Source organism: Lissotriton helveticus, chromosome 8 (genome assembly GCF_964261635.1).
Source record: "Lissotriton helveticus chromosome 8, aLisHel1.1, whole genome shotgun sequence".
Classification (NCBI taxonomy): Eukaryota; Metazoa; Chordata; class Amphibia; order Caudata; family Salamandridae; genus Lissotriton; species Lissotriton helveticus.
In genome coordinates, this window is record NC_136069.1 from 1,322,548,028 (window position 1) to 1,322,574,041 (window position 26,014).

The window sequence follows — 26,014 nt, forward strand, 5'->3', positions numbered from 1 at the left end:
CTGCCAGCAGCTAAAAAAATTAAAATAAAGCAATATTGAAACCATGTTTATTATTGTTTTATTTTTCTCCATAGCATCATGTATGGGTGGGGCTATTGGGATGACAGGCAGAGGGGGAGTGGTAGGTGCACTGGTGGTCAGTGCACATGAAGGATGGCCAAACCGTCATGCGCACTGAAACTCTCTTCAACAGCAGCTGCATTGCTCAGTTGGAGAGAGCAGGCACAGCCTCCCAGTCTACCTGGCAGCCCAAATCCACAGCGCTGAGGTCAATCCTGAATCTGCATTAATGGAGTGTCAGAATTGGCCCAGGGGTTTCTGGCAGCCTGTGACTACAGTGCATGGTGACACAGCAGAAAACAGGTAAATTCTGTTAATATTTACTTTTTGGGTTGTCCGTTCCTGGTCTCCCCTCTCCCTCGGCCCGCCACTTTGCCCAGACTCCCGCCCCTCTGCTTACACTGATTTTACAACTCTCAAGGCAGTGCTACCAGGTCACTAACTTGCTGCTAAATTCATCTGCAGTGTGCCACATCCAACATAGCCACTTCATCTAAACCAGGAGACCAATATGGAATGCTGCTGTTCAGAGTGTATCATTATTTTACCATTCCACGATGGCCACCATTTTGTTTCTAAATGTGGCAGTCATGCTGGTGCTTTAAAATAATGATCGAATATTTATAATACCCCTGCAAGATGACACCAGCTTCAATGTTTAGTTTCATTATTGCAAACAGATGCCAAGTATATTTAGATGGGAACATGTTTTCTTTTTTTCTAGTTGTATTCTTTAAATTTAGTATGTATATGTTGTTGAGTTTGTGTGTGTGTAATTGCGGTTGTGCAGAGGGTGAATGCAAGAATGAGTAAGTGGATGGATGAATAAATGCATGAGTGCAAAGATGAGAGACAGAGTACATGTAAGATGATTTCAATGTGCAACCCCATCAGTGACACAAAAGGCATTTTTATTCAGAAGCCTAGTCTATTGGCATTGCCACTACTTGTTTTATTTGCAGAGGATTTGACAAACAACCTGATGACTTGTATCATATGATAATAACCTGACGAATCAGTTTTTGAATACCTCAGTTATCGATTCTATTGGGAACTCTACACTATACCTTTAGACAGGAAATAGTTTTCTACATTTTGGAGCTCTGTATAAGGGACTCATACAAAATCTACCATTTGAACAGTTCTTATTGAAAGATGAATCTATTGTGAAGTTCACAAATACTTAAAACATGCAGGGCGTCTACAGTGTAAAACAAACTGAAAGGAGCAGTGCTTCAAGCAAAAAACAGGGTTGCTTCTACCATCATAGATTGTTCACCGGTTGTAAGGGAATGACAAAAAATCAATGGATCGAGTTTTTCCATGTGATAAACGCTAACCTGATTGGAAGTGAAGGGATGCATTTTGATCCATTTGCAAACAGTTTTCCTGCTAAAACTTATTAGGGATAAAGGGTTACATGTATTAAGCATTTTTGCAGTCGGAAACGGACGATCGTTTTCCGACAGCAAAAATGTTTTTACATATGTATAAAACACAAATTGCAATTCAGTAACATGTTACCGAACTGCAATTTGTGTTTCATATTCGGTATTTTGAAGGGGTGTGTTTAGGACGTCCCTTTCAAATACCGAATCTGAATGGGATGGATGAATGTTTTGCAACTGAATTACGTTCACATAGCATTCATATTTTACTGACTCTTGAAGGAGGTGGTTACCCTTTGCAGATTGGGAAGGAGTCACCAGGAGACCCCTTACCCTTTGAGAATGGATTTTTTTTATAAGAGCAGGCAGTGGTCTCATGGACCACTGTCTACTGCCTACGCTTAAAAAACTGCAAAGTTTCATTTTTTCTTGGTAAATGCATCAAGTTTTCCTTTAAGGAAAATGAGCTGCATTTAAAAAGAAATATGACTGTTTTATTTAAAAGCAATCACAGACATGGTGATCTGCTGACCTCAGCAGGCCACCATCACTGTGATGGCGAAAATTCATTATGGCTCGCAAACTGTGATCTACCTCATTGATATGCATGAGGTAGGTCTATTTGCCACACATTAAGAATCGCTAATGAAACTGAAAGGAGTTTCATATATTAGTAATAGAGATTACCTAATTGTGATTCAAGAGAAAATCGCAATTAGGTAATCGCTGCTTAAAATAATGATACATGTGGCCCAAAGACCCAGAAAAAAGCATGTTAAAAGCTGATTTTACATTGTTCACCTCATTTCAAGTTGAAAACATGTGAAAGGAGATATTTAAATACCTAAACCGAGGGTGCAGTAATTACCCCGCTGGAGTCTGTGCCAAGCACTGCTGCTCAAAGGTATGCAGGAATGAGGCTGCCAGCCAGATGGGCGACTTGTGCCTTGGACTTGCTCACTCTGTAGACATTCATATGTAGCTAGACCCCAACCAGAAGAGCTAGGCACCAAGCAAGGGAGTGGGCACGGGGAGCACACATAGAGGTACTGTTCTGGTGCAGTCAGTCTGCACTTGTTTTGAGTAGGTTTTTGAAGATTGCCTAAACTATATATTTGGGTAATAGGGAAAGGATAGCACAGCTACACCCGCGTGGTTGTTTTATTTGGCCAAGTCCGTGGCATATGCAGTTTCTCTTCATACCTGTATTTATGTATTCATCTTTGTGACTTTTGTATAGCAAAACTTTGTGATGATAAACTCTCCACTTGTCCTGCTTTAGAAGAGTTTGTGTTTATTTTGTTATGTTGTTATGTTACGTGCATTTGTAAAGTTTACTAAAACACAAAAGGGCATCCTGACACTGAGCAGAGGTCTGTGCCTGGAACTATCTTTTATGCTAATGGAGTAATTTTTATTAGGTTAAGCTAACAGCAGCGCACGTGCTGCCTCTCCCAGACATGCTGTATTCTCTCTTTCAGCTTACAGCTCACTCATTGCCTTTTTTTCATCCCTTTGATTGCCATTCAAAAATGCTTGCTTGATAGTGGTGTGTCCTTCCTCTTTGTCCCTCTTTTTTTTGTTTGGTTTCCACCCACAGAGCACCACCAGATTACTGTTAACATTACACTAACCATGTTTATGTATTTTTTTGGGGCAATATTTTTCTCATTAATACCTGCTTGTATCACTGTGTGTCTGTCTTTGGTGGTTCAGCTTCAGCTCCCTGGCACTGAATCACCCCGTCCCTGTTTCCAAAATTGCCTCTTTAATTTTCTCTAACTTCAGAGTGCAAGGATTTTCCCCAAACCTCTCCCACTTCAATGCTTGTTGCTTTAGTGAGCCTTGGTCGCTTTACATGAATGCTAGTTATATTACACAATCTCTGATTATTTTCTCGGGGCATTTTTATAGCGCAAAACTCGACTGACCCAAAGGTATTGGTGCGCTTTACAAAAGTGCTAGTTACATTACACAAGGTCAGGTTAATTTTTTTGCTTGTAGGTGTGCAGAGATTAAGTGATGCCTACTCTGCCCCGCTTATTCATTATTTCCCTTCTACCTGAAAAATGGGAGCAGCATTCATCCCTCCCACAATGCTGCATGCCCGCTCCACTGCCTCTTCTTGTCGTCCTCCTCCTATCAGAGCTCTAATTTCAAAGAACATTCATGGCAGCTCCCCAGGAATTGTGAGACGTTATTTATCATATAATGTGAACTCAAGAGACCCAAAGGTGTTGGAGCACTTTAAATGAGGGCTAGTTACATTTCACATGGTGTGATAAATGTTTGGGGGCATTTTTCATACAGTGTGAACGTGACTGACGTGGCCTTATTGGAGCACTTTACAAAAGCGCAAGTTACATTACATAAGGTCAGGCTCATATTTTTGGGTTTTTGGTGCACGAGATTAAGGGCCAGATGTACGACCAGTTTTTGCATGCGCAAATGGGTTTGCAACCCGTTTGCACATGCAAAAACGTATATAGCCATGCACTAACACTATTTTGCGACTTGCAAAAAATTGCGACTCGCAAAATATTGTTTTGGGACATGGTATTAGGAAGGGGTGTTCTCTTCCCAATAGTGACTCACAAGCCATGTATAAATGTTTTGCGACAGCAATTGCGGTTGCAAAACACGTGCAATTTACCGCCCTCTTCAAGAGGGTGATAATGCAGTCGCAAATGGGAAGGGATCCCCAGGGGACCCCTTTCCCTTTGCGAGTGCAGGGGGAAACATTTTTTTGGGGCAGGCAGTGGTCCACTACCTGCCCTTAAAAAAGAAACAAAAACGTTTCATTTTTTTTTTTTAAATGCATCCCGTTTTCCTTTGAGGAAAACAGGCTGCATTTTAAAAAAAAAAACTGCTTCATTGAAAAGCAGTCCCCGACATGGATGTCTGCTGATCCCAGCAGGTTGCCATCCCTGGGAGGGCCAGCCATTCCCAATGGGGTCGCAAATTGCGAATGCCTCATTAATATTATGAGGCTCACATTTTGTGACCCCATTGGGAACCGCAAAGAGTGTCTCTGACACTGTTGTACATTGGCATTAGCAACTCACAATTTGCAACTCGCAATTTTTCACAAATTGCGAGGCGCTAATGCCAGTGGTAGCACATCTGGCCATAGTGATGCCAACGCTGTCCATGTTTACTCATTATTTCCCCTCTTCCTGACAAATGGAAGCATTTTGTTGATGTTGCTGTGTCCAGTGCTCCTATACCCAGAGGGCTGGGACAGAGGGTGGGGCCGGGGGCTTGCTGGTAAACAAATGGTGCGGGCAGTGTTTTCAATGTAAAACTCTGGAGAAGGGTGTCTGGTGAATAGAGGCCTGGGGGAGATGGAATGTGGTAGGAGGGATGAGATGTCTCTATCATTGAAAGTACGTCACTGCTTTTTTTGTAGGCTGTTTAATACTCTAGTGATGCAGCCACACACAGAATGTTATAGTGCTGTTGACTTGCATCAAGGCACTTGTCTTTTTGCCTGTGAATTAAAAAACCTTGGAATATGTCCATAAATGTTTCCTGAGGCAGGCCTGCATGCCTGATTCATACTGCATGACTACGTTTGTAGTAATTGTACAGCTCTTTATTTCCTGGCGTCAACAGCACCAGGATAACGTGCTGCATGGCTAAACACTTACAAGCTCACAAAGGCGAGACCTATTGGGTACGCCAGTGATTGTTAAACTTTGGAATTTGGGATCTACTTTGTGAATGGAGGCATGAATGTGATGTCCGCAGCTCCGACCCCCTCCTCTGCTTCTATTCTTGCTCCTATGGTAACAGCAAGAATAATACACTACGAGGCTTTTGTGGAACAGAGAGTTGACATTCAGTAAAAGCTACAGATTATGGGTGCTTTTCCCCTTCCTGTCTCTGCTCCTAATTCTTTCATCCGTCAGTGCGCCAAGCAGCCCGGGCTTCAAGCCATCTGACTTCAAGCTGGGAATCAAAGTCTACTGTATCGATTGCAAAGACGTTTTATGAGTAGCAGGAAATGTCAGTTTTTATGTTGTGACTTGCTGTGTGACATTGCTGTTCTCTCTCTCTCCTTGTCGTAGTACAAGATAAAGGCGCGTACAATGTAATGTTTATCTGGTTGGGAGCTAAAGAGGCAGGACGCAGAGAATACAGCTTGAATTGAACATTCTGTGTCTCCTCTTTTCGTAGCTGATGGCCAGCATATCTAAACCTCAGCAAATAAATGAAAACATTTTCACCTTCATCGAGGGAGAAGAAAGTATGCAAAGAGAGCTGTGGAGTTTAGTTTAGGTGTTAAAACGTATTTGATGAATTTACTGAAAGCACCCGAGTCCCTTCACGGCTGAATTTATAATAATAATATTAATCCATATTTGTAAAGCCCACAATCACCTGTAAGGGTCTCTAGGTGCTGGGTCCGTCGGGAAGACTAAGCAAGCTATTGCCCAGAGTCACATGGTGCTGGGCTAATCTGCCACCGGCAGGGGTGTAACACAGGCCCCCACAGCCCACGCGGTGCGGTGGGCGGGGCGCTAGCTACAGGGGCACCCTCGTCACTGAACTCTGGCCGGGAGAGCTCCTGATTGACCCCGGAGGGGGCCCCCCTATGTACCATGCAGGGAGGCCCCCCTCACTTTTCCTTACGCCAGTGGCCACTGGTGCCAGGGATCGAACCGTGATCCCCAGAATCCAGGTTCAGTCACCCTAGCCGCGGTGCCACACCTCTCCTCACCTTTAGACTAATGTGGTAATTCGCTTAGGGCCACATGCACTGACATTAGGAATAATTCTTAATTGCAATTAGAAAATTGCTATTCCTAATGTATGAAACTTTTATTTTTAAAATAGGTGTTCCTAGTGAGTTGCAAATCGGCCTGCCTCATAAATATTAATAAAGTAGTCCTTGTTTGTGACTCATTAGGAATGATAGCTGTCACAAGGATGATGACCAGTTTGGGTCAGCAAGCGACCATGTTGGTGATTGCATTTTATTGAAGCAATCTTCCTTTTTTTAAATGCAGCCATTTTCCCTTAAATTAAACAAGACTCATTTAAAAAGCAAACGTTCTTTATTTTTTTTGTTTGATTAAGCAGATGCAGTGGTCACATGCACCTCTGCCTCCACTTAAAACAAACTTTTTTTTTTAAGTTCACAAATGGGACCCCTTCCCATTTGTGAATAGGTTGCCACTACTAGTTTGTAGTCGGTAAAGGATTACATTTTTTTGGCTGGAATTCAGTCAAAAACAATATTACATAACATTCAGATCGATATTTGGAAGGGACATCCCTTCCAAATATTGAATCGGTATTTGTGATTCCGCAATGTGTTACAGAATAAAAAGTTGATGTTTGTACATAAAGAAAAACCTTTCTGTGGTTGCAATGGCCTTATTCTGGTAATTATGGCTGCTTGCGACCTCAAAAAAGCTTTGTACATCTGACCCTCAGGTCTGTAGGATGGGCATCCTTGACAAGCATCAAGATGATAAGCCCTGGATATACAAACCCCTGAAATGGGATTACAGATGAAATGCAAAACTGTAAGCTTAATTTGAGTCCACAAGAATGAATTTGTTTCATGATAAACAAGTCATTAATCATACGGAATAATGCTTTTTGCTTCTGAACGCTGAGAAGTCTATTCAGAATGCAGCCAATATCTGCCAAGATTTCGCTTCAGTGTTCCAGTTTGTTGAGGGGGTTTGGAGGACAACATGTCTGCTGTCATCTTTTCATATTTAGGGGCCGATTCCGATGTCGGATGGACATGAGACTGGAAGTGGTACCGAACGACCTCGGTTCCAGATCTGCAAGTAGGACGAGACCAAACTCTTTTTGGTCACAATCCTATACTTAACAATGGGAGCATGCATTCCGAAAGGAATCTATGCTCGAATCGTTAAGTGCAGAGGTGCAGTTCATTCCTGCACCCGTGCCTGCCACCAGGTGCAGGGATAACCAGGCCACCATTCGGCGGCCTGACACCCATGGGGGCCTTGCTGGGGGCCTCCAAAAACAGTTTCCCACTGCTTTTCTGTGTCAGAAAAGCCGGCACAGAAAGGCAGTGGGAAGCTGCTATCATACTCCTAAGGCTGGAAAGAACCATCCAGAGGAGTACTGAAGGGTTTCCAGATGGCAGGCGGGCTCTCTAAGCCTGTTGGAAGCCATCTGGAAAACCTAGTCAGGTTCCTTTCTGACCGAGCCCATTAGAATAACTCGGTCGGGAAGGAATCCATATGGGCAAGTCCGCGGGTCGGAGCCATTCCTAACCGCATCGGAATTGGCCCCTTAGTTTGAAAGGTGTCACAAGTCCTTTGTTGTTTTACAGGGAATGATGCTGTCTGAAAACTGACATTTGACTTTTTATTTCAACAAAACAAGTTATTTTGCTAATGATCACTGATAAAAGTTTCACTATAGTGCATTATCCAATATTCAATTATTGGACTTGAAATATAGCTGATTTTTTTGCTAATTTTACATGCATGCTTGGCCTCCAGGTCCATGAGATCACAAGTTAGATATGTTTATTGCATATGCATAGTTAGTGTAAAGGATACCAGCAAGGTAGGCTTTCTGATTGTTGGAACATTTCCGATGTGTGGGTTGAAAGGAACAAGAAAATTGTTTACTTTTTAGAATATTAAATTTGTTCATATTGCTGCAAACATGTTTATCTACTCTATTTTAATTTTGACTCAGAATTAACATGTATTTGTATTTTCTCTTTGAGCACCCAAATATATCACAGAATATGCCATGATTATAACAAAGAACATAGGATAGCTACTCCTGAGGCGGAAGCCGGGACAGACAACCATCATTTTTTAAATTGTATTTTGCACGTTTGTGATTTTAAACATTCTGCTATTACCTGGCTGCTCACTGCTTTGATCTTACTTACTCAGGGTCTTGGGGGATACTCCCGCGCAGCGGATCCAGCGCTGTCGCGGGTAGGGCAAATTCATCACCGCCATCGCCCACGAGACATTAGGCCACGCCCACTAACGCGAAGCCATGCCCCCCTCAGCTATAAACAGCCTCGCTGAACACAAGCCGGTGTTTTAGAGGATAGCTACTCCTGAGGCGGAAGCCGGGAGAGACAACCATCATTTTTTAAATTGTATTTTGCACGTTTGTGATTTTAAACATTCTGCTATTACCTGGCTGCTCACTGCTTTGATCTTACTTACTCAGGGTCTTGGGGGATACTGCCGCGCAGCGGATCCAGCGCTGTCGCGGGTAGGGCAAATTCATCGCCGCCATCGCCCACGAGACATTAGGCCATGCCCACTAACGCGAAGCCACGCCCCCTTCTCACCCATAACAATGCACATTTCTCGGCAGCGCAGCGGACGAACGCAGCGGGCGCGCCGTCAGTGCGCCAAAGGCGCGCCTAAGGCAAGCCCGTCTGCGCACGTCCGCGCCCAGGTCGCGCCTAGTGCCGGTCATGCTGCCCAAAGCAATTCGTGTACGGTTGCAGCTCCTCCACTATATTCCCGAGAGACTCTGCTCAATTTGGGTGAGTATGCGCATGAGGGTCGCCTCTCGTTCGCAGATACTGCTCTTCCTTTGAAAGACTTTGTGGTCAGGGTTTTTTTATCCTGTGGACTTCTCAATGTCAGATCGCTGCCCAAACATGCTGAGGAAATTCAATTACTGGTGGAAACACATCAGCTAGACGCCCTGTTCATCACTGAGACTTGGACCCACCTTGACTGTGAAATCGAGCTGGGCTGGGCCTGCCCGCAGGAATACAAAATCCTGCACCTCCCCAGACCGAAAGGACGAGGCGGAGGTGGTGGGGGTGATTTACAGAGCCTCTTGGCATATTAATACTATAGGCATGGACCCGGTTGTTGGGGCTGAGCTGCTTGGCCTCTCTATTAATAGTCATATAGGGGCTATTTTCACGGTGATCATTTGTTATAGACCACCTGGGACCTTCAGCATTCAGCAACAACAATCGCTACTTAATATCTTTTCCAACATGGCGACCTCCCACAATAAACTGATTATTTTAGGCGATTTTAACTTATGGCCGAATGGTTCCCTAGATACTGGGCTGCACAACCTTCTGCATTCCTGTGAAAGTGTGGGTCTCCATCAATATGTTAGGGAATCCACTCATAGAGCAGGGCATCGGCTTGACCTTATCTTTTCGGTCCCACAGCTAGTATATCTGGATGAAATTTTGCCTATGGGCTGGACTGATCATTTCCTTCTTAAATTTTACGTTAACAGCAAGGGGGTAAAAACGCAGGCACAAGGCACTACCTCTGAATTTATGTACAGTGACTGGAGAGCCCTTGAGAGGTTGAGAACTATGGAAGCTGTGTTCAAGGTGGAAGACAGCTTCTCCATAGACTGTCAAGTCGATGAGAATTACGAGGCCTTATGTCTCAGGATAACCATGAGGGTTGACTCTCTTGCTCCGCTAAAAACACGCAAGCATAAAGGCAGAGTGTCGTCTCCGTGGTTCAGTGACTCTCTAAGGGCTCTAAAACTTGCCTGTAAACAGACGGAAAGGAAATGGAGGCAGGGATACACCGATGCCAGCAGACTGCGCTGGAAAACTAAACTCTCCGAATACAAAGCCCTGATCCAGAAATCCAAATCTGACTATTTTTGCTCTACGATTTGCACTGCTGCAAATAGCTCCAAAAGCATTTTTCAGATTCTGAATAGTCTTACTCACCCTGATTGCTCAAAAAAATCGACCCTCGCCACTCAGGCCCTCTGTGATAATTTGGCCCTGTTTTTCAATGATAAAATAGAAGCCATCATTCGTAACTTGAGCTCCACCTCCACTCTGTTCTGTTCCCCTTGCTCTGTGGAAGGAAGTATAGACATCGGAGCTGGGAGCCCAGGATGGCGGCCTGCGGACTGTCTGTTGGAGCTTCCCCCTATTACTGAGATGGACCGTGATAGACTGGCTCGCGGTATCTCATCTGGATCTCCTTTGGACCCTATCCCTCATAAGATATGGAAAGCCTATGGAGATGAACTCTTTCCTATTTTATGCAGGATCTGTAATCAATCTTTGCTTAGTGGCACAGTTCCTGCTTCTTGGAAACAGGCTCTTGTCTCTCCATTGTTGAAAAAACCCTCCCTAAATCCAGAGTGTTTACAGAACTACAGACCCATCTCCTTGTTACCATTTCCTGCAAAAATTGCTAAGCATTGGGTGAGCTCATGTCTCTCCAAACATCTGGAGCAGCTTAAATTTCTGGACGAAATACAATTCGGTTTTCGCCCAGCCCATGGCACCGAAACAGCTTTACTCACTGCTATGGAAGACCTTCGAATGCGTGCGGACAGGGGTCAGGCAGTGCCTCTGATTCTGCTGGACCTGTCTGCCGCATTTGATAGGTAAATCATGGGATCCGCCTGGAAAGACTGAGGGAGGCCGGGGTAGGTGGTAATGTCCTACGATGGTTTCGTTCCTTCCTGCTGGATAGGAAGCAGGCTGTATCCCTTCCCCCGTTTCAATCTGTTTTTTCTCCGGTATCTCATGGGGTGCCTCAAGGCTCGGCCATCAGCCCGATTTTATTTAACGTGTATCTAAAACCTTTGATTACGTTGATAAAATCTCACAGGTTAAAAGCTATTAATTATGCTGACGACACTCAACTCATCCTCTCTTGGGAGGGTGAGAAATCAATTCCTTTGGAGTCCTTTCACGATTGTCTGCCAGATACGGTAGGTTGGCTACACAACAACTCATTACATTTTAACGCCTCCAAAACTGAGGTTTTGTTCTGTGCTGGTAGCCGGATTCCTCGTCCCTTCCTGGTGGATTTTTGGCCTCCAGAATCCGCGGGAAAAACTCAGCCTGTCTCCACTGTTCGCAATCTGGGTGTTATGATGGATAACAAATTGAGCAAGGAAGGCCAGGTTGCGAAAACAGTGTCCACCTGTTCGGCCCTCATTCGGTCCCTACGTAAGATCTTACCACTGCTTCCCTTACAGGCCTGGGCATTAATAGTCAGGTGTACTATTTTAAGTCGCCTTGACTATTGTAACGTGCTGTTACTTGAGTCTCCAGGCCTGCTGTTAGACAGACTTCAAAGAGTACAGTCTGCTGCTGCTTAATTGGTTCTTGGCTGGTCCAGAAGGTCCTCGGCCACAGCGGCGATGGCTGAACTCCACTGGCTCCCGTTAAAACAGCGAGTGTCCTTTAAATCCCTCTGTCTCGTTTTCAAAGCCCTGCATAGACTTGGGCCCAGCTCTTTGCAAGCCATGTTTGCCTGGTATACCCCAACCAGAGCACTTCGATCTGCAATGGCTTGTCTTGTGAAAGTGCCGAGATTTAAAAAAGCTCGGGCCGGGGGCAGATGCTTCGGAGTTGCTGCCGCTAAACTCTGGAATAGTCTGCCCCTGGATATCCGTCAAACGGAAGAACTTCTTTTTAGGAAACGTGTCAAAACTTGGCTGTTTCCGAAGGGTTAACTTGATGGTCACCGTACTGCTCTGCCTCTCCCTGCCTCTTCCTCTTAGAGAATTTCTCAGCGCCAGGATGCCTGTAAGGTGATAGCTGCGCTATACAAATGTTTTAAATAAATAAATAAATAAATAAATAACACAACCAGGCGAAGTACCTCAATTTTTAAATTTAACTATCCACCTGCAACAATATCGACAAGGAGATATTGACTTCACAATAACGTCAATATAAGCAAATAAAGACTCAGCATTTCAAATTTATTTTGCCCTTTACAAGCTTTCCTCATTTATATGAAATCTACACTCCCGCATTCACAATATTGTGCAAGATTATAGCTTGCACTATAAACTGTTGCAGATTGATATTTTCATATGCAACATTATGAAATACCATGCAAGCCAGACTATAATATTTGCCAATGTGCACTCCTTAAAGTCATCCTAAATGCCACAGCACATCTCATCCAGTTCCTTAAGAAATGTGATCACATGACCCCCATCCTGAGGGAACTCTGTTGGCGCCCCTTGCCAGCCAGCACCATCTACAAAATCAGCCGCATCAGTTTACAAAGCCATCACAGCCAGAACCCCTCTTATTTTGCAGACAAGCTCACCATCTCAGGTGTTTAAAGGCACTGTCTCTGCCAGGACATCATCACTGCGTACTAAGAAGTGTAAAAAAGAAAAAAAACAAGCCTTTTACATCTATCCATCAATTATCTCAAACAGCATCCCTTTATCCATCAGGACCACCCCAACTCTGCTCAAATTTGAAATAGAGTTGAATACTCACCTGTATAACGAACACTACATCGGAATACATTAGCCATCTACAACTGAGCTTCCTCTCTCATTCCTCACTTAATTTAAGCTTACCTTTGACCATGTACAGCCTTTTGGCTAGTTTTGCGCTATAGAGAAATAATATATACACACATACATACACCTTCTGTTTCCTACTTTTTGAGACCAGAGGTTCCACAGGGTGAGATTTCTTTGACTATGCTTGTTTTTTGTCTTTGGTCCTTGACACTACACCCCATAATGCCATCTTTGAAGGACCTTCTTCTAGGCTGTGCAGAACCTCGAAAGTGTGTCAAAGAGAAACCTGCCATTGGCTTTAGAATTGAATTGGGTTTTTATAAGACCTAGGCGGCATGGTACTGGGCCCGGGATAATTAGGAAGCAAATGGAAAATGGCCCAGCAGCCTTTCAATCGAAATGTGCCTTCAAGCAGAGCAAATAAAATATCAATTTTTGTTGTACTGATTAAGTTAATGTTTGCAAGATCATTTTTAACACACAATTTACATACCTGCACTTCAAACGTGCTGTACATTCCACCCAAAATTCCAAATGTTAAACATGGAATTGGGTGGCAAATTTATTTCTCGTTGTACCGGACAAAAGACAAGTTTAAACATAGGGCCTGATTTACAGTTTCGCGAACAGAGTACTCTATAACAAATGTGACAGAGTGCCCAGCCTTCCATCCAAACCCTCAGTCTGCTCACCTCAGAGAGCCCCTGCTGGCTCCATCGATGCAATACTTCCTCCGACAGACCAACAAAGTCGGGACTGTTTGAGGAAGGACATTACAGCACCCTTTCTAGGTTTCGCCTAGCGAAGGCTGCGCTTGCGCAGTCTCGCTGGGAGAAACTGATGTTTTCAGAGAAAGGGACTTGAACCCGCCCCTCTTCTCCATTGGCTGGCCTCGTAAATGCTGGCTAGCCATTGGAGGAGAGGGGCGTCACTCAGTTCAAGCTCCGTCTTTTTCGGATTCGGGGGCGTGTTTTTTGCAGTTTTTAACTCTGTGACGTCATCCGTCACTCAACTGCAAAAACTACGCCCCCGAATGCGAAAATGGCGGCGCTTTTCTTATGCTATTTCTGCCCGACCGCCGCCGGAAGAAGTCGCCGAGTCCTCCGCCCCAGCCGGTTAGTTCTTGCTTTTCTGCCACCCCTGTTCCTCGTTCTGCTCGCTGCCCCCCTGTTCCTCGTCCCGCTTGCTTGTTTGGCCCTCCCACCCCCCTGTTTCTAGTCCTGCACGCTTTTCGGCCCCCCACCCCCCTGTTCCTCGTCCCGCTCGCTGCAGTGACAGCGCACTGGAAACCGACAGTCCCTACTGCAGTGATGGCGCACTGGAAACCGACAGTCCCTACTGCAGTGACGGCGCACTGGAAACCGACAGTCCCTATTGCAGTGATGGCGCACTGAAAACCGACTGTCTCTATTGCAGTGATGGCACACTGGAAACCGACTGTCTCTATTGCAGTGACGGTGCACTGGAAACCGACTGTCCCTACTGAAGGGACAGCGCACTGGAAACCGACTGTCCCCACTGCAGTGACAGCGCACTGGTAGCTGTAATTATTACTTACATCTGATTTGCATCGGGCCACGATTTGATATTGCACTTGAAGCTTGGCTCATGTTGGTACCACTAGGCTGGGAACAGACCCCCCCACCCCCGAGACGTGACAGCACGTTAGCGACTCCTACCTCTTTGACCGCACTGTGTCTTTACATTGTGACCAGCGCCAGAGACTGGCCATACTGCAGTGACCGCGCAAGGGAGCTAGCCTTTAATGCAGTGAGGTCACACCCGGTGCTAGTAACCCACACTGGGAGCTAGTCTTACCCCGGCAACATTATACCAGGAGCTACCTTTTACTGCAACAAGAGCACACTGCGAGCTGCGCTCACTCAAGGCCCATCACACTGGGAGCTAGCCTCTGCTGCTGTCACTGCGCACACGATTGTGTCCCTTACTGCAGGGACGTCCCACTGAGATCTGCACTTACTCCAGTCCATCACACCGAGAGCCCCTGCTGTAGCATGCGCACAGTGACACCGGTCTTTACTTCAGTGATGGCTTCATGTGCGCTCTTGTTGCACTCACTGTCCACAGGATGCTGTCTCTTACTGCACCACACTGGGCGCGCCTACCGTTGCATCAGTGCCACACTGCAGTGGCCTTCACTGCACTGTAATTACTCTTTTCTGCCCACACTGCAGTGAACTGATGCCCTCTCACACCAGTGACACCGCACTTGAAAGTTTTGGTCACTGCGGAGAGAGACGAGACTGTGTTCTATGCTACTCCCACCCCAGAATCCCCCGTGACACCTCTGCATCGAGGGTAGTTTCCAGCGAGCCCTCCCCTCACCGCAGCACCCCCCCCCCCCACATCTCCCTCGGCACATCTCTTTCCCCTCCCCCCCAGTAGCACTCTGTCCCAGTGCACTTTACTTCTGCCGACCTCTGCGGATCTGGAGCACTCCCCCTGTCCATCTGTGGTGTCCTCAGATCGTCACCTCTGCTCGACTGCACATCTCCTCTGGGTGCCACATGCCCATTTCTTTACCTGTTTCCCAGAGTAGATCTCACCCTCTGATCCATCTCCCATGAAGATCTCACTGCTGCAGATTCCCTCGCAGGGCACACCACTCATGGAGAGCTCTGTCGCAAGACACATGCCACCCTCTTTGTCTCGTCCACATGTCATACCCTTCAGATTTCTTGCTCGTTGATGTATTTATTCCCAAGCAGTGATGCATGCACAGGCATGCTGTGTACAGGGACACGGAGGCCACCGCCGTTGAGTGGGCTAAGTGCGATAATTGTGTTTTACCCCCAAATATTATGAGGGATACACATGCCCGAGTATGCCCCTTATTCCATTAATTGACAAATGAATCTGCGTGGATTCGATGTTCAAGCACATGCAGTGATGGAGTATAGTACGAGTGAGACCTCAGTGCATGCAGTGATGAACTGCAGTAGCACGGGAGCGACTAAGCACTTCGGAATGTAGCACAGGTATGATCTTCAGTGCATGCAGTGACGAAGGAAGGAGTATAAGTCAGTGTGATTTCAGTCCATGCAGTGACAAAGTACTACTACGGGCATGACCATGCACTGACCGAATATAGCAGAGGTATGATCTCCAGTGCTTCCAGTGACAGAGGGGTATATAGTTTAGTGTGAAGCTTTTGACATTGTAAATGACAATGCCATTTATTTATCTGTTTTCAAAACCAACACATAAATAAAAAAATTGTCATTTACAATGCCAATAGCTCTAACTTTGGCAAAGGCGAGACTGTTATTTAGGGTGGGTGGTGCAATGTCTTTTTTTCATGTCCATCGCAGGCAGGAGAACCCTGGCAGTGAGGTGTGGGGACAAACACAATAATGAGAATCAGACTCTCACTTTAGGAGTTTATTTCTGAAACACAAAAAGTTTAAAAAGTTTAGTGGATGGCCCTGAAAACTGACAGAGAGTTTCCACCAACACTATAACAGCAGTTCCTTTCAATGAACAGCTATGCGTGCTTGGCTGGTGGTCATCTCTAAATAAGGCAGCCAGAGTATCAACAGGTTGGCAGAGATAAAGTCCAAACAAACACTACTCTGTCTGTAAAACCCTAAATCAGACCATTATTGACTGCCCTGACAGTATGAGAACTCAAAACTTAAATTTGCATGGCAAGAAATTTAAAACACTAGCCGTTTGCTTTAAAATGTATAAATGGACAAAATAAACAATCAATGCCTTCTTTAGGTAGGTGCATTGAACTGCATTGAAATATCCGTTGGGTGGCTGAGTTGATATGTTTTTAATGTGGGGCACAATTCTCCGGCAATTATCTCTACACTTTTCTATGGTTTTCAGTGATATACCAGTTCCTCCTAATTATTTGTGTTGATAACTTTTGGTCCTTGTAGACTTTCGTGTTTCCTCAGGACTAGGATATGATTGTACCTGAATATAAAACATATATTCATCCAATAAGGAGAACATTGTAATGGTTGCAGAGTGACAGTCAGAAACATCCAAAGTGTGCTGTTTATAGTTTACCTTCTCCTGGAAATCATTGCCAGGTGTTTGGCCCTGTGTTCCTATATATTCCTGTTTATGAAGAATAAAAGACTATGGATGGCCTCTCCATGTGCGCTTCCGCTATATCTTCATCTGCCCACTCCTTTAACAAGTGGTTCTCTAATGTCCTAGATCCTATAGCACTATGTAAATCCCTAAGTCGAGTCACCCTCTCTTCACCCTGGTACTCCAATGATCTCAGAACAGCCAAACATCAGTTAACAAAATTGGAGTACCATTGGATTTGCTCCTATGCCCGAAAAGGTAAAGCCTTCTATAAAGCTGCTATCAAGAACTATCAGCAAGTCACAGGCACATTTTTACTCAATCAATAAATCAATCATGGCACTTATAAAGTGCACTACTCAACTGTGAGGGTCTCAAGGCGCTGGCAGGGGGGGTGTTGCTGCTACTGCTCGAATAGCCAGGTCTTGAGTAGCCTCCTGAATGTTAGTAGGTCCTGGGTTTGCCTTAGGAGGGTGGGGAGGGTTTTCAAGGTCTTGGTGGTGAGGTGGGGGAAGGATCTGCCGCCGGAGGTCATTCTTCGAATGCGGGGGACGGTGGTGAGAGCGAGGTCAGCGGAGGGGAGCTGGCGGTTCGGGGTGTAGAATGTGAGTCGACTGTTGAGGTATGCTGGGCCTGTGTCGTGGAGTGCCTTGTGTGCGTAGGTGAGGAGCTTGAAGGTGATCCTCTTGTTGATGGGGAGCCAGTGCAGGTCTTTCAGGTGGGGTGTGATGTGGCTGTGTTGGGGAATGTTGGGGAATGTCGAGGATCAGCGGGCGGAGGCGTTCTGTATGAGTTGTAGTCATTTTAGCAGTTTGGCCGGTGCTCCTGCATAGACGAGGATGAACCCCAGGTTGCGAGCGTGGTCGGTGGGTGTCAGTGCAGCTCCCAGGGTGGTCGGTCATGAGGAGTCCTCCCAGGCTGAGGGGTGGAGCCGAGAATGAGGACCTCCGTCTTGTCTGAGTTCAGCTTCAGACGACTGTTTTTCGTCCATTCGGTGACAGCTTTCATCCCTTCATGGAGGTTAGTTTTGAAGGTGAGGGGGTCCTTGGTGAGGGAGAGGATCAGCTGTATGTTATCGGTGTAGAAGATGATGTTGAGGTCGTGCAGTCTGGCGACGTGGGCAAGCGGGGCCATGTAGATGTTGAGCAGTGTTGGGCTGAGGGATGAACCTTGGGGTACATCGCAGATGATCTCGGTGGCTTCGTATCAGAAGGGAGGGAGGCGAATGCTCTGGGTCTCTACCAGATGAAGGAGGTGGTCCAATCTAGATCCTTGTCTCGGATCCCTGCATTGTGGAGGCATGTGCGTAGGGTGCGGTGGCAGACAGTGTCGAAGGCGGCTGATAGGTCCAGGAGGATGAGGGCCGCGGTTTTGCCGTTGTCCAGCAGGGCCCTGATGTCATCGGTGGCGCCGATGAGGGCAGTGTCGATGCTGTGGTTGCTGCACAATCCGGACTGGGATGGGTCCAGGATGTTGTTCTCGTCGAGGTAGCGGGTCAGCTGTTTGTTGATGGTTTTCTCTATGACCTTTGCCGGGAACAGGAGCAGTGAGATGGGCCGGAAGGTATTGAGGTACCTTGGATCCGCCTTGGGTTTCTTGAGCAGGGCGTTGATCTCGGCGTGCTTCCACCTCTCCGGGAAGGTCGTGGTCTCAAAGGAGATGTTTATGGGGGTGCAATGGTGGTTCTGGCTTTGTTGAAGATGTGGTGAGGGCAGGGGTCTGACGGGAAGCCGGAGTGGATGGTGTTCATGACTTTGATGGTGTCCACGTTGTTGATGTTGGTCCAGGTGAGCAGGGGGTCGTTGTGGGTGGTGGCCATGGGGTCTAAGGTGCTGTTGGGGTGGTGGGGTTGTCGAAGCTGTCGTGGATGTCACCGATCTTGCGATGAAAGAAGATGGCCAGGGCATTGCACAGGTCTTGCGATGGTGGGATGTCGTTGGTGTTGGAGCGTTCCTTCACGATGTTGAAGAGCTCTTTGCATTGTGTGCATTGTCGTGGCGGTCCTTGAAGGAGGTCCTTTTTGCAGATCTGATGAGGTGATGGTGTTGGCAGATGGCGTTCTTGTGGGCTGCATGGTTCTCCGGCGTCTGTTCGTGTTGCAATTTTTTCTCTAGTTTTCGGCAGGTTTGCTTGGAGGTCTGAAGGTCTGCGGTGAACTAGCTGGCATTTTTGTTGGTGTGTCTGTTGGAGGGTTTCTTGAATGGGGCACGAGTGTTAGCGCAGTCGTCGATTCAGCGTCTGAGGTTGCTGGTGGCGGTGTTGGATCGGTGAGGACGGTGGGTGGGCTTCGGTCTTCAGGCGGCGATTAGCTGGTCATCGGTGATTTTGCTCCAGGTGCGGCGGGGATCTGTTGAGTGCAGTGGTGCATGGTGGGTTTCCGAAAGGTGAAGTGGATGCAGTGATGGTCGATCCAGTGGAGAGGCTGAACGAGATGTGGGAGCTTGAGGAGAAGATGGGGTCAAGCGTGTGGCCAGCGGAGTGGGTGGGCATTGTGACGAGCTGTCTGAGTCCGAGGTTGGTGAGGTTGTCAATCAGGCTGTTGGAGTTGGTGTTGTTGTTGTTCTCGAGGTGGCAGTTCAGGTCTCCAAGGAGGATGTAGTCTGTGGAGGTGAGGGCGTGCGTGCTGACAATGGAGTCGCTGAACTGAAGCCAGGGTCCGGGGGGTCTGTAGACCAGAGTTCCTCTGAGGGTGGTGTTGGGGTCTATGTGGATCCAGAAGTGTGGGTGTTCGACCGTGCTGAGAGTGTCATCGGAGTTGGTTGAGACCTTGAGGGTGTTCTTGTGGATGATGGCGATTCCACCTCCTACTCCGTTGGTGCGGTCTTTGCGGGTGATCTTGTAGCCATCCGGGATGGCTTTGGTGATGTCGGGAGTCGAGGAGTCGTTCATCCAGGTCTCTGTTAGGAAGGCGACGTCTGGGGCAGTTGAGTCGAGTAGGTCCCAGATTTCATCTGCGTGTTTGCTGGTGGAACGAGTGTTGAGAAGGATGCATCTGAGGTGGTTGTGTTCTTTCCCGTTGGGTGGGTTCGTGGATTGGATGCTGGTGAAGCTGCAGTTACGGCAGCAAAAGGGTCTGTGGGTGCGCTTCGGGGCAGCCAGGAAGAGATGTGTGATCGTCCAGTGTTGAGTGCGTGGAGGGTGCTGGCATGGTAGCAGAGACGGGCATTATGGCATCTGCTGGGGCCAGGGGTTCTAGCATTGGGCGTGGTTCAGGAGCAGACGGGCTTGCCTTAGGCGCGCCGGCGGCGCGGCCGCACAGCGGCCACCATATAAGAGGAGGTGGGAGGGAGGAGCAGCTGGGAGGCGGGAGGCGGGAGCTGGGCAGCAAATGAGTGATCAGGGGGCTGGGATGCAGGGGAGGCAGCGGCAGGGAAACAGCAGGTAAAACGGGCAGAGGGGCACGCACAAGGGGCACAAAAGTCAGAAAAGGGGGCAAAGCACAAGGGCACAACAGGCAAGAGGAGCAAAGTACAGAGCACAGAAGACAAAAAGGACAAATCACAACACAAAGGGCACAAGAATCAAGGCACAAGGAAATTACCAGTCGAACGAGGACGAGGGGCCTCATGTAGCATGAGCGGCAGCGAGCAGGGGACACATGCACGCAGGTAGTGCTGCACGGCATAGGGGGAGCGACCTGCCTGTGGACAGAGTCAAGGGTCAAGGAAGATAGAAACATTAAGTAACTTTGGTCAAGATATTTGTTTGATTCTCAAAAGTCTTCTACATCCCTCCATCTGTGCCAACCTTCCTGATTTCTTCTCTACCATCCAACCTCATTTTAAGCCTCAATCTTTTCCTATTACACCATGCTCCACTCTTATATTGCTCAAGTCATCAGGAAAATCTTGCCCTTCTTCTTTAAATCAAATGTCCACTGGTTGTTTTGTGCTTTTTAACAAGTCTGCTGCTCCCTGAGTCCTATCCCCTTCAACTTCAACTTATAGGCCTTATTTAGGAAGGCCTTTTGCCGCAGTTGCATCACTTTTCAGTGATGCTGCAGTGGGGTGATCAATGCGCCATACTGCACCCTATTTACAAAGTGACACATCTAGGCAGATGGGTCACTTTGTAAACACCTGTGCTACATTATACCTACATCAGGTATAATGTATGCAGGGTGGGTGTTCCCATGTAAAAAAGGCTCGTAGAAGTGGAGCAGTGAAATATCTGAGATTTCACTGTGCCACACTTCTACGACTTGACTGCATCAGATCCTTACACCTGCTTCAATAAAGCGTAACGAATGATGCAGAGCATTTCATATAGGACTTGCCCATGTGTCATGCCACCATTGCTGGAGTTGCTTCAGTTGACCGACTCACTCCAGCAATGCGTCATTACTGCACCACCAGATCTATTAGGATTCCTGATATATCTGGTCACTCCTTGTGACAAGGACCGCTGTAGAGTAAATGCAGCACACCCATGCTGTTTTTCAGCAGCGATGCAACATTTATCGTAAATGAGACCCTATATCTTTGGTCCCGGAAATCTAAGCCCCATCGGCATGAATCTCTGTAGTATAGCAGGTCCAGTTACAGGTCTAGGCCGGTCCAGTTGCAGCAGGTCAGCAGGTCAGCAGGTTAGTTGCAGGGAGGCCTCTGCAGCTTGTTGTGTCCCTGTAGCTCTGATCAGGAAGTCATTCAGCTGACCCCTGAGTCACTTCAGGTAGGCTGGGATGAAGGGAAGAGGTCTAGTCTTCCTTCTAAGACAACGGGACAACTTCTTCTGTAGTATACACAGGTCCCAGAGTGCACTGAAGAGTATGTATGAGCAGCCAATATTTATACCTAGTACCAACTTTGAAGTGGGAGAAACCTCTAAACATCCCGCACATCTAGTTCTGGAATTTCAAAAGGCTAGTGTGAAGTTGTTTGTGTGTGTGCTGAGGCAGCTACTTTGAAGTGCAAGTGTGGTAGGTGAAAGCTTTGTCCCTTCCATCAGGTCAGGGTGGCTCATCCTGCCACAATCCAGTTCCCCTTTGTGATACTGTCTGAGAGAAATACACAAAGTCAACTGTCAACTATACCTATTCGTGTGACCCAGGATACAGGTTGAAGGCACCAAAATGGTTAGGACAAAAAAATGGCAAATTTCTAAAAGTGCCATTTTCAGAATTATGACTTAAAATCTGACTTTATGATTAAAGAGGGTTTCACATTAGAATTATTTAGACACAAAATATTACATTTCTACATGTTTTTATTAAATGGAATAAGGTTACCCAAGGTATCCTATGAGAGAGGTAGGTTTTGCCACTACCAGCACATATAAAACTTAAAAAACACGTGTCCTATTTTTTAAATTTATTGTACCACAATGCACCATGCCCTATGACCTACCCTAGGGGAGACTTTAAAAGGAAGGTTTAGGCCTGGCAAAAGGTAATTCACCCGCTGTGCTGGGGGACGGGGGCGCGCACAGCGCCCTGGTGCTCATGACTAGCTCAGCTCCTCATGAGCCACGGTGCTCGTGTGCTGCACCCGTTTTTAAGAACGTTCAGCACAGCGTGGGAATTAGCCCCATGTGCGAGCGTTCGGACCGGTATGACGAGCTCAGTTCGTCATGAGTACACGAGCAACGTGGCTCATGACGAACTGAGCTCGTCATGAGCGTGGGAGGGGTTAAAACAAAGATAGATATACAATGAGCTACCAAAGTATTGAGTGCTTTTTCATATTCTTGTATCTCTGCAAAGAATACGCTGAAAAAATACTATTCTGAATAAAAATGGTGTGGTGGCAACATTTGATTGGCAAATATGAGATTAAAACAAATGCCACAACACCGCTAAACAGACCACTCTTTACTTCTTTTTACCTCACTGTGGGTTAGTTATAAAAGCCCTTTTTGCAATCATAAACCCTGCAATTTACCAATTCACAAAGGGGCATTTTTACAGTTAACTGGCAGAGCGCACAGTGGCTCCAAAATGGCTAACGCAGTTCTCCGTCAGTTTAAAGACGCAGGGTTGCGCTATATTCACAAGAATGCAGTGCATTCCTGCATTTCCCCTAGCACTGGTGCTATATCTAGCTGCCAAGCGCCAACGCATACACCCTTGCACCACAGTGCAAGAGTGTCTGCGTGGCAGTGAACAAATATTCATGTGCAGGAAGGTGTCCCATCCTGCACATAAACAATCCATTGTGGTGATTTGTAACTTCTATGTGTGCTGCTTTGTGCTGCACACATAGAAGTTGCAACTCGTCATTTTAAATGATTGATTGATGAAGGGAAACCTTCCTGCACATGAACAATCACTAATCGCGATTTGCTGTTTCTATGTGTGCTGCATAATGTAGCACACATAGAAGCAGCAAAAATAATGTTTCCTCATTTTGCCAGATTTTTGGCACTGCCCCATATTTATGCCACCCTTGTAAATAAGGGTTAATGTCAAAAGCAATGGGTGTTGTGGCAGAACACCCACAGTAACAACACCCATTGCCCACCCCTTTCCCGCTAAGTGCTGTGTGAAAAGAGGTCTTATTTACAAGGCGGCGTTAAGCCACGTTAAGTGGCTTAACGCCTACTTGTAAATAAGGTGAAGGACTTCTCGCCATCTGGTGGCAAGAAGCCCTTGTACATATGCCCCAAAGTTTGTAACTGTAAAAGGGCTTTGTACAACATGCAAACACCCTGTTAAGAGTCGGAATATGTTTCCTCTTCATTAAAGAGTTTTTGCAATGCTTACTAAATCTTTGGAGATTTTTTTCTTGGTTGCAAAATGATGTGTCAGTGAGTTGAGTCTCCAATTGCATTCGCCACCTATTAAGGGGTTACTGAGCCCTTGAGTCAGCAGTCAATCGTGTCGGGTAGACTTGGTAGGAGCGGGACAAAGGACCACTGCCTGCACTCCTAATTGTTTACCAAATGAAAAAACTATTTGTGAATTAGCGTTTAAAGAAAATGCTTCTCATTTGAGAATGCAATTACAGGGATGGAGGTCTACTATCCCTTGCAGGTCTCCTTACTTCCACCAGTAGCCAACCACCGGGTCCTAAAAGGTGACCTGCCTATCCAATATTCATTTGAGTAGCTGCTTGCAACCATTGCAAATGGCAATTTGCTATTCACCTATTGGTACATAGGTCTTATTGCAAATTACACACCCAATCCCAAACCAGTTTGTGTGCAAACTGCACACCAAGATTTGCGAAGGGGTGTTTTGCACCTGGTGCTTAACGAATAGAGAGAAATATTGGTTTTATCGAGTCTCTAAATTATGAGGCAAAACTATTCAACCATAGGAACAGGCTGCTGTTCTCTACTTTTACTTAGAAAATGGATTGACATATAAACTCGTCATAAAGTGGTAAAGAGGTGTCATATTTTGAAAAACATTTTGATGAGTTACCCTATAACAAGAAGGTTTCAAACTCAATATTCATTTAATTAGAATTGGGAAGGGGATGTTCCATAAGTGTCATAAGATTCCAAGGCACACATTCAAAGATAAAATAGCTATGTTTTTATTGAAGCAAAGTCAGTCCCTTAACTACAATTAATAATGTTATGCACAGTGCTTTGGAATATATTGTGGATAATATAGTAACATTATACAGTCTTTTGTAGACTGCAAAAGAAATATTTCTGGGTCACAACAGGTTTAGCCGTGCCCAAAAAAATAAAACAAAACACATTTAATTATCTCTCCACCCCCTGCAATGAAAGTTGAAAATTAAAACGCAAATTATTTAGAGGATATTAACAAAACATCTGCCATCCTCTGCGCAGAGTATTCATCTAACTTTCAAAGTTGCAAAAGTGTATTTATTTTTATGTCTTTGACTGGTAAACTCATTTATCATAATGATCGTGACTGTGGTGCCTCAGAGAGCTGATCATGTTGTAGTCATTTGCAGCTGGATCGTTCTCTACTGTGCCTAGTGATCCAACCCAGCATAAACAAAGTTAAGATAGTAACATCAGAATATCCATTTTATAATTTGTATACTCAAAACAAAAGGATAATCTGCAGAGAATTAATTGTCTTCCTCTTTAGATAATGTAAAACAAACTGCTGATTTTCATGCTTAACTTAATAGCATTTTGGTAAGTGACTTTTAGAGGTTTTAAATATGTGTTTAAGCAGAGTATATATTTCCAGGTTGTTACCGTTTAACCACATAATCATCATAATTCATGAGAATGATAAAAATGAAATAGAGTCAAAACCAGGCTTTCTAACGAAAAAAAAGGTCTGGTTTCACGGAAAAAGGTTAACAAATATTGAGTGAAGTGGTCCAATCCATGATTCTCTCCACAATTGACTGTGGTAATTACATTCTGTCGAACATTCTTAAAATTCACCATGTCCAACTTAAAGCTAGGTATTACCTCCTCGTCAGCCCTCCCCGTCACAGTCCAAACCACATGCGCATAGCTCCTCCTACCAGAACTTTCAAGCAAAACTCTAAGCCCATCCCTTATCTTCAGGCCACTGCCACACCCTGTGGCATATAACCCATGAGACCCCTATCCACATCCTGTTGTTTTTTTCTGCTGGATGCGCTTCCGGGCATGACTCTTCGTGGGGGGCCGCCTCCCATCGGTAAGTGTACGGGGGTCTGCATTGAGCTGCCATTGTTTTCCCTGTGTACGTGTCTGGGTGCATTTGTAAGTCCCTGCCATAGTGGGACTAGGGTTTTAGGGGACAGGCTACCTGCTATGGGTTAGCAGCAGCCCTGCTGTGGCTTCCCCTCTTCCGGGTTCGTTTCCTGCTCTAGCGGGAACACCCAAGGAGGAAAGGAAGGTGTGTGGGCACGGGTTATCCTTGATCAGCGCGCCAAGGGTGTAGCAGTAAGGCTCCTCCTTGGAGGTCTTCTGCGCAGGGGGGCTCGGTTCTCGTTTCCGAGTCCAAGTTGCCCCGCATTTGAATGCAGTGTCTCCTGCCTCGTGGGACCCATGGGGCGCTAGCATGAATTTTTTGGGTGGCTGGGGTTGTTCCCTGGTTCTTGCCTCTATTATTAGTTCGCTGAGAGCTGGGTACGGGGACCGGGTGGGCCCTCTTGTTGGCGGCTGGTTTCCCCGCTCTGTGGCATTGCTACCTGTTTGAAGGGGCCGCACGGGTTTTCCAGTTTTCCCGGCTGCGTCCATGACTCTTCCCATGTCTGCCTAAGGCCTAGCTTTTGCTGTCTCTGCCTCTATATTTATGGAGTGCTGGGTTCAACTCCTGGGGTTTCAGTCTGTCCTGAGTGTGCATTTGGAGTGTGTGCTGGGATGGCAGG